Source organism: Homarus americanus, unplaced genomic scaffold (genome assembly GCF_018991925.1).
Source record: "Homarus americanus isolate GMGI-L3 unplaced genomic scaffold, GMGI_Hamer_2.0 scaffold24260, whole genome shotgun sequence".
In the NCBI taxonomy this organism is placed as follows: Eukaryota; Metazoa; Arthropoda; class Malacostraca; order Decapoda; family Nephropidae; genus Homarus; species Homarus americanus.
Window position 1 is genome coordinate 4,537,681 of NW_024721079.1, and position 9,401 is coordinate 4,547,081.

Here is a 9,401-nt window from a genome sequence, read left to right on the forward strand (position 1 = left end):
TCTGAGTAAAAATAATTTTCTGTTATGTGTGCAACACATAACCTATAATTGCGAGTAGTAATGTCTCCCTATATTTGCTAACCTAAGAGCTTTAGTTAGGTTATACTGTACGGTATAGTGTACAATAACCCACAACATTGGTTCATCGTGAAACATAACCTAACCTAAGGCACTTTTTTTTGACATAGCAAAAGTTATTCGAACACTATACACAATACGTACAGCAGCGTTGTATAGATATTTGTCATAAATAAAATTAATGTGAGTAAAGCCTAACTGTTGCCAGAAGTTATTGCATTTAATGATATATGCCCTGCAGGGTGCTGGACTCATTTCTTCCCCAAAGACAGGCAACGGTAAGTTCATAATTCACGTGGTTGGTAGTTCATAGTTCACGTGGTTGGCAGTTCATAGTTCACGTGGTTGGTAGTTCATAGTTCACGTGGTTGGCAGTTCATAGTTCACGTGGTTGGCAGTTCATAGTTCACGTGGTTGGCAGTTCATAGTTCACGTGGTTGGCAGTTCATAGTTCACGTGGTTGGTAGTTCATAGTTCACGTGGTTGGTAGTTCATAGTTCACGTGGTTGGCAGTTCATAGTTCACGTGGTTGGCAGTTCATAGTTCACGTGGTTGGCAGTTCATAGGTCACGTGGTTGGTAGTTCATAGTTCACGTGGTTGGCAGTTCATAGTTCACGTGGTTGGTAGTTCATAGTTCACGTGGTTGATAGTTCATAGTTCACGTGGTTGATAGTTCATAGTTCACGTGGTTGGTAGCTCATAGTTCACGTGGTTGGTTTATAAAGTGACGGTTAAATTACAGTTTACTTTATCATTTCGCCACTTAGCTTACTAGCCATTCGGGCGGCAGGTCTCTTATTCGTTACACTGTTATGAACTTTATTATTCAGTATCACCCATCGACTAACTCCCCCTATTCTATATAGTTTTATCTCCTCTTTTCAAATGTGTAACTAAAAATAGCTAACCAACAGTCCGTGTGTCGCAGACCTGCACCGGTTTATGAGGCGAAAAACAAGAATAAAATGGCTGTACCTTTTTTCCTATTAATGTTCGACAAATTTATATTACATATTTGGAAAGAGGAGATAAATCTACCCCCAGAATAAATTTATAAAGTGGGTTACTCAGTGGGTCTTACACTACAATTTAACCAGTCAATTGAAAGCTCATATCCTCACATATTTATGGTAAATTTAGGTTATAGTAGAATATTTGAATGAAGTGAAAGTAATTTTCAGAGCCAATATATAGCTAACGTTTTTGATGTAATCCCGTAAAAATGTGTCCAAGAAAATTATGACATTAATGGTTGAAACGAAATATATAAACCTATGTACTACCGTGAGTAAGTTACAATTTATTGTAACATAAAAATTTGAATATTTTTGTCGTGTAAAATTGATATATAAAATGTTGTAAAATATAAAAAAAAATAGAAAAGTCAACAAAATTGTTAACTGACGAAAATAAAATGTTTAAGTTGATTTCTAAATAAATATAATGAATACGTGCAAATCAGTACGTATTAATACTTGCATTATAATTATTACTGTATATATAAATATTGTTATTATAGTTATTTGTTTCATGTTGATGCTAAACCTAAAGGCACTGTATCAATATGGTACATTGCAGCAATGAAGAGTAAGTTTATTATCTTATTAATCTTTGCTTGATGTTTGTTAGTACCTGTACTGTACTGTGTATGCTGCTAGTTAGTGCATGTAACTATAATGTGCTTTATATTTGTTTGCCTTTGTGCTGCTAGTTAGTGCATGTAACTATAATGTGCTTTATGTTTGTTTGCCTTTGTGCTGCTAGTTAGTGCATGTAACTATAATGTGCTTTATGTTTGTTTGTCTTTGTGCTGCTAGTTAGTGCATGTAACTATAATGTGCTTTATATGTGTTTGTCTTTGTGCTGCTAGTTAGTGCATGTAACTATAATGTGCTTTATATTTGTTTGTCTTTGTGCTGCTAGTTAGTGCATGTAACTATAATGTGCTTTATATTTGTTTGCCTTTGTGCTGCTAGTTAGTGCATGTAACTATAATGTGCTTTATGTTTGTTTGCCTTTGTGCTGCTAGTTAGTGCATGTAACTATAATGTGCTTTATGTTTGTTTGTCTTTGTGCTGCTAGTTAGTGCATGTAACTATAATGTGCTTTATAATTGTTTGCCTTTGTGCTGCTAGTTAGTGCATGTAACTATAATATGCTTTATATTTGTTTGTCTTTGTGCTGCTAGTTAGTGCATGTAACTATAATGTGCTTTATATTTGTTTGCCTTTGTGCTGCTAGTTGAGTGCATATAACTATAATGTGCTTTATGTTTGTTTGCCTTTGTGCTGTAGTTAGTGCATGTAACTATAATGTGCTTTATGTTTGTTTTGTCTTTGTGCTGCTAGTTAGTGCATGTAACTATAATGTGCTTTATGTTTGTTTGTCTTTGTGCTGCTGTTGGTGCATGTAACTATACGTGCAATGTTTGTTTGCCTTTGTGCTGCTAGTTAGTGCATGTAACTATAATGTGCTTTATGTTTGTTTGCCTTTGTGCTGCTAGTTAGTGCATGTAACTATAATGTGCTTTATAATTGTTTGCCTTTGTGCTGCTAGTTAGTGCATGTAACTATAATGTGCTTTATATTTGTTTGTCTTTTATGCTGCTAGTTAGTGCATGTAACTATAATGTCTTTATAATTGTTGCCTTTATTGTGCTGCTAGTTTAGTGCATGTAACATAATGTGCTTTATATTTGTTTTGTCTTTGATAACTGCTAGTTAGTGCGTATAACTATAATGGCCTTTATAATTGTTTTGCCTTTGTGCTGCTAGTTAGTGCATGTAACTATAATGTGCTTATGTTTGTTTGCCTTTGTGCTGCTAGTTAGTGCATGTAACTATAATGTGCTTTATAATTGTTTGCCTTTGTGCTGCTAGTTAGTGCATGTAACTATAATGTGCTTTATATTTGTTTGTCTTTGTGCTGCTAGTTAGTGCATGTAACTATAATGTGCTTTATAATTGTTTGTCTTTGTGCTGCTAGTTAGTGCATGTAACTATAATGTGCTTTATATTTGTTTGCCTTTGTGCTGCTAGTTAGTGCATGTAACTATAATGTGCTTTATATTTGTTTGCCTTTGTGCTGCTAGTTAGTGCATGTAACTATAATGTGCTTTATGTTTGTTTGCCTTTGTGCTGCTAGTTAGTGCATGTAACTATAATGTGCTTTATAATTGTTTGCCTTTGTGCTGCTAGTTAGTGCATGTAACTATAATGTGCTTTATGTTTGTTTGTCTTTGTGCTGCTAGTTAGTGCATGTAACTATAATGTGCTTTATATTTGTTTGTCTTTGCTGCTAGTTAGTGCATAACTTAATGTGCTTTATGTTTGTTTGTCTTTTTGTGCTGCTAGTTAGTGCATGTAACTATAATGTGCTTTATGTTTGTTTGCCTTTGTGCTGCTAGTTAGTGCATGTAACTATAATGTGCTTTATATTTGTTTGCCTTTGTGCTGCTAGTTAGTGCATGTAACTATAATGTGCTTTATGTTTGTTTGCCTTTGTGCTGCTAGTTAGTGCATGTAACTATAATGTGCTTTATGTTTGTTTGTCTTTGTGCTGCTAGTTAGTGCATGTAACTATAATGTGCTTTATATGTGTTTGTCTTTGTGCTGCTAGTTAGTGCATGTAACTATAATGTGCTTTATATTTGTTTGTCTTTGTGCTGCTAGTTAGTGCATGTAACTATAATGTGCTTTATATTTGTTTGCCTTTGTGCTGCTAGTTAGTGCATGTAACTATAATGTGCTTTATGTTTGTTTGCCTTTGTGCTGCTAGTTAGTGCATGTAACTATAATGTGCTTTATAATTGTTTGCCTTTGTGCTGCTAGTTAGTGCATGTAACTATAATGTGCTTTATATTTGTTTGTCTTTGTGCTGCTAGTTAGTGCATGTAACTATAATGTGCTTTATAATTGTTTGTCTTTGTGCTGCTAGTTAGTGCATGTAACTATAATGTGCTTTATATTTGTTTGCCTTTGTGCTGCTAGTTAGTGCATGTAACTATAATGTGCTTTATATTTGTTTGCCTTTGTGCTGCTAGTTAGTGCATGTAACTATAATGTGCTTTATGTTTGTTTGCCTTTGTGCTGCTAGTTAGTGCATGTAACTATAATGTGCTTTATAATTGTTTGCCTTTGTGCTGCTAGTTAGTGCATGTAACTATAATGTGCTTTATGTTTGTTTGTCTTTGTGCTGCTAGTTAGTGCATGTAACTATAATGTGCTTTATATTTGTTTGTCTTTGTGCTGCTAGTTAGTGCATGTAACTATAATGTGCTTTATGTTTGTTTGTCTTTGTGCTGCTAGTTAGTGCATGTAACTATAATGTGCTTTATGTTTGTTTGCCTTTGTGCTGCTAGTTAGTGCATGTAACTATAATGTGCTTTATAATTGTTTGCCTTTGTGCTGCTAGTTAGTGCATGTAACTATAATGTGCTTTATGTTTGTTTGTCTTTGTGCTGCTAGTTAGTGCATGTAACTATAATGTGCTTTATATTTGTTTGTCTTTGTGCTGCTAGTTAGTGCATGTAACTATAATGTGCTTTATGTTTGTTTGCCTTTGTGCTGCTAGTTAGTGCATGTAACTATAATGTGCTTTATGTTTGTTCATCTTTCTGCCGTGCAAGTTTTGTATATTATAATTGTGCTAATTTCAGCCTTGCTTTTCTTAACATTGTGTGTGTGTTGGGAGTTTGACAACCAATCTTGACATGGGTATGTGTCAAGGGCAGGACAGGGGAGAGCTGCTGCCACATACAGTAGGTCAAATGTGGTTGCCAGTTTCCGTCCCCCTTCAGTGTCCATATTTGTTTTGTCAGTTTTATGTGATGTGTCTTTTTGTTCACCATCATCTTTTCTCCACCTTGGTGTGTGTGCAACTTTTTGATGATGTACTGTACAGTAAGGCAAGCCAAAGGCTGCCTCCTCTGGCAAGTGGTTACCCTAGTAATTAAGCTTCTTGTTACTGTTAATGCCCCTGTTGTTTCATTTGTTTTTGTGCAGTTATATAAACACTTATTATGCACACTTTTGTATTTGTCATTATTGTGTGAGGATTGAGCCATAAACAATGATAACAATAGTAAAACGATTTGTACTGTAACTATAATCAGTAAATAATTCGAAGTGTTGGTGGCTCAGTGGTACTGTATGTTATCCAGTGTGACGCTACCACACTTCAAAAGTTTCCACCAGGTACAATACTGTACTACAGTGTCCTCCTGTCCTGTACTAACACTACAATAAAAGTCATAACAAAACTAACAAAGAACACACAAACTGCCCGAACGGCTAATAAGCTGATACTCGGTAAAATGATGAATATACAAAGCAAGTAAATAAATTATTACCAATGGTAAAGAAAGTAAAAATCAGTGTGAAATATTCGAGTTACCGTAAAAAAAAAAATAACCATTTTCTCAAGTACTTCAAAGACCAGCTATTGGACAACCAATAGATGGCACCAGTGTGGGGACCTAAAGAAAATGAAAGGGAATTAAATTTTCTTATAATATTCCCTGAGGTGACTGTACGATGATGTATGGTGGGTATTGTGGGAACTTGTGGCGTTTTACCTCAGTCGTTTGTTACCTACATAGAGCAGAGTCACGTTCAAGAAAGGAAGTGCCGTTGTGTGTTTGGTGATTTGTGATAACGCCTGCCATTGTCGACGTGTTGGAGGGATGAGACCTCGCTTTAAGGTAGGTTGTGTTTGTTTATCATCGTAGTTGTGTTGAAGTAGACAGGTCGTGGACTAGGATATCGTGTGCGTATAGATCAACGACTTTATATCGCCTCTCCCAATAACCGTTTCACATTTCTGAGGTGATACGCGGATCTGTGTCACTTGAGGTGTTGTTTACGGAGTGGGCGAAGGTTTACCAGATACGTTTTATAATGTGGAGAGTTTACCCGTTGGAATACATGGAGGTAATTACGCTCACCCTCATAGATATGCGATACAACAAAAGCCTAGTTTATTAATGGTTAAACTTTAGTGGTGAATAATATGAGTTGGTTAATTCTTATGTAAAGTGGATGAAGCGCATATTAAAGTATTAATCGAGGCTAAGGAACCACGTTTGTGGAGTGTATCTTGATTTGTAAATATTAAGACAACTGTTCAGACTCTCAAGACTTTTTTTGGTTTTAAAAGTGTACATTTCTGGAACTCATAAATAGCCTGGCATTTACGCTTCATGAATTTATGGAGGTAATGCAAAGAACGAAAACTATCTGGACGTCACGAGGGTAGAATGTTGTCTTCCCCCTCCAGGACGAAACAACAGATTGTTTTCACGAGGCTGGTTAGAGGGTGGGTAAGGGTGATGCAACGGGAGGTCCAGTATGACAGTCTCAAGTCGCTGCTCCACCACCAACCTCTGGCTAAAATAACCGGTTTATGTGTAAAGATATTGAAACTTGACCCAACTCTAGGTTACTTTGACTTTATTATCTGGCTGGGTTTGGGATCCGGTGGTAGTTGGTAGAGTTATCTGGTCTACGACTCCCACAGAACCTAACTTTACTTTCGAGTGTAATGTTGTTTAGACCAAGTTAAGGATGGGTTAGGGTATTTTAGTATATTAAAACAAAGTAGTGAGGCAAAGTTAATTATTTTGATCAGTTAATCTTATAATTTGTCCTCCTAACTTGCTCTCGTTAGTAAGTAAAGTGAGTTTGTTTTGTCTGTGGTAGAAAATATAGATTTTAAGTTTGTTATACTGAAATTATATTATTAAATCCTTTTTACCAACTGTCCGAGTGTGTACTATAACTTCTAAGTGTGTGTGTGTGTGTAACTGGGCACGTGTGTGTAACTGGGCACGTGTGTGTGTCCCTTGTGAAAAGTTATATATCCAAACACCCAATATGTAGACCATTATTTCCTGCATCTGATGTATCCTTATAGCCATGTTAGCTGTGGCTTAAGACTTGCAGGCGGAATGGTAATGTTTTCTTTAGTATTCTGACTGCAGGTTTAAAATTCACAGTTGGTCATGGTCGAGAATAGTGTTAAGTGTAGAAGGTGATGGTGTGCATACCGGATGTGTTGGACGTTGCTAACATCCTCAAGGCACACTGTAACGTAAATGCCAAGGGACTTCAAATATAAGAATGGACTATGTAAACGGTAAGGGACACTTAAACGTAAATATCAAACGGACTTTGTAAACTTTCAAGAACTCTGTTAACGTGAAGGGACTTTGTAAACATTGAGGGGCTTTGTAAACATTGAGGGACTTTATAAATATTATTGGACGTTGTAAAGGATAAGGGACTGTGAAAGATAAAGTACTTTGTGAGCGATAAGGGACTTAGTAAAGAGTAAGGGACTTTGTAATTAGTAAGGGACTTTGTAATCATTGAGGGACTTTGTAAACGTAGATATACTTTAAACGTTAAAGGACCTTATTAATATTAATGGACTTAGTAAATGGTAAGGAAGTTTGTAAACGACAGGGGACTTTGTAAATATTAAGGGACTGTGTAAACATTAAAGGACTTTGTAAACATTAAAGGACTTTGTAAACATTAAAGGACTTTGTAAACATTAAAGGACTTTGTAAATGGCAAGAGACTTTGTAAACGGTAAGGAACTATGTAAACGGTAAGGAACTTTTTATACTGTAAGGAACTTTGTAAACAGTAAGGGACTTTGTAAACATTAAAGGACTTTGTAAACATTAAAGGACTTTGTAAACGGCAAGAGACTTTGTAAACGGTAAGGAACTTTGTAATCGGTAAGGTACTTTGTAAACATTAAGGGAATTTGTAAACACCGTGTACGAGTATAACAGGCACCAACCCGTCATCTACTATATCCAGACCTCAGCACCTGTAGCGCCAACGATAACTTGTGACTACGAAACAAAGATGAACTGGACTGTTGTGTTCAAGTCGTGACGAAGCTGTTGCGTGTTGCTTAAAATTACAACACCTGGAAATACCGTCGTTAGTGGAGTGTATGTTGTGAGTACCAGAGGCCTCATTGTTCCCGGAAGAGATGTGTTGGAAACCGTCAGTGTTATTGTAATCTCTGCACTGGAGTGGGGGGGATCTCATTGTTACCAGATTGGACACGCTAGGTTTAGCTGTACTAACCATGCTGGGATTCTCACATTGTTACCAGAATGATTATGTTAAGTCTTCATTGTTTCTTGTATATTTTTTTTTTAAGTGACGCCATTAATTATATAAATACGAGAGTCTCAGCATCACAATGAAAATGACTTAAGATTATTTTGCAATATGAGTTTCCTTCACAAAATTTGATACTTGCATAGAAAATGACCCTGATGATATAAAGTTAAGCTTGTCGAGTAATAGCTACGATCATCACCTACACTTCCACCATTGTTTGCACTAAGTGAGCCCAATCTTCTTGAAAGCTCTGGCAAAATGTCGTAATTCTGGCCTGGATCCACTGGTGGCAGCGACCATCACCTACACCCACCAAACTGCCACGGTTCAATCGCTATTTTTCGTCCCCACAGCCTGACCTGGGTCTTAACTAAATCCAACGGGGTATTATAGATTAACTCTCCTGATTTGGACCCTAACTTAAACTAATTCGGTATTACAGATTAACTAACATTACTTAACCTCATTTGGACTCTTAACTTAACCTAGCCTAACCTAACAAAACTTAATCTAACCAAGTTTGAATTCTAACTTACCCTAACTTAACCTAACCTTACCTAATAGAATCAAATCTCCACTTGTCTCTTTTTCTCCCTTCATATTTTGACCTGGTTCGCAACTTAACCTAACTTAACAAAATTCAATCCAACTTAACCTAACCTAACCTAACGATAATTAAGAGAAGATGACTTAATAAATCAGGAAGAGGTGAAGTCAAGGAGGAGGTGAAGAAGTCAAAGACGAGATGAAGTCACTCGATCCTTAGTCATCCCAATCTTTCTTTTATCCTCAAAATCGAATCACTTTTTTTTTAAATTTGTTCAGAAATATGTAACTGTATTTCCGTCTCAAAAAAAAATATAAAAAAAATCTAAAAGTGTGGAATTTTATGGTGAGGCGGAATGAAAGAGACGGAGTATGGGTGACTGAGAGGTAGAGAGAATTTGAGTAAGAGGGAGGTAGGTAGAGAGAATAAACGAGAGAAGGGGAGAGTGGGAGTGAATGTAAGACTGACCCATTTACTCATGAACTTGTATTACTCTGGTTTAAGTAAAGTCTTCCTCGAGAAAAAACCCCCACTTATTTCATATATTATTGTTTTTTGTTTGTTTTTTGTTTTTTTTTGTGGTCAAATGCATCGCTTGCTGAGAATTACAAAGCGTGATGGATCATTTACG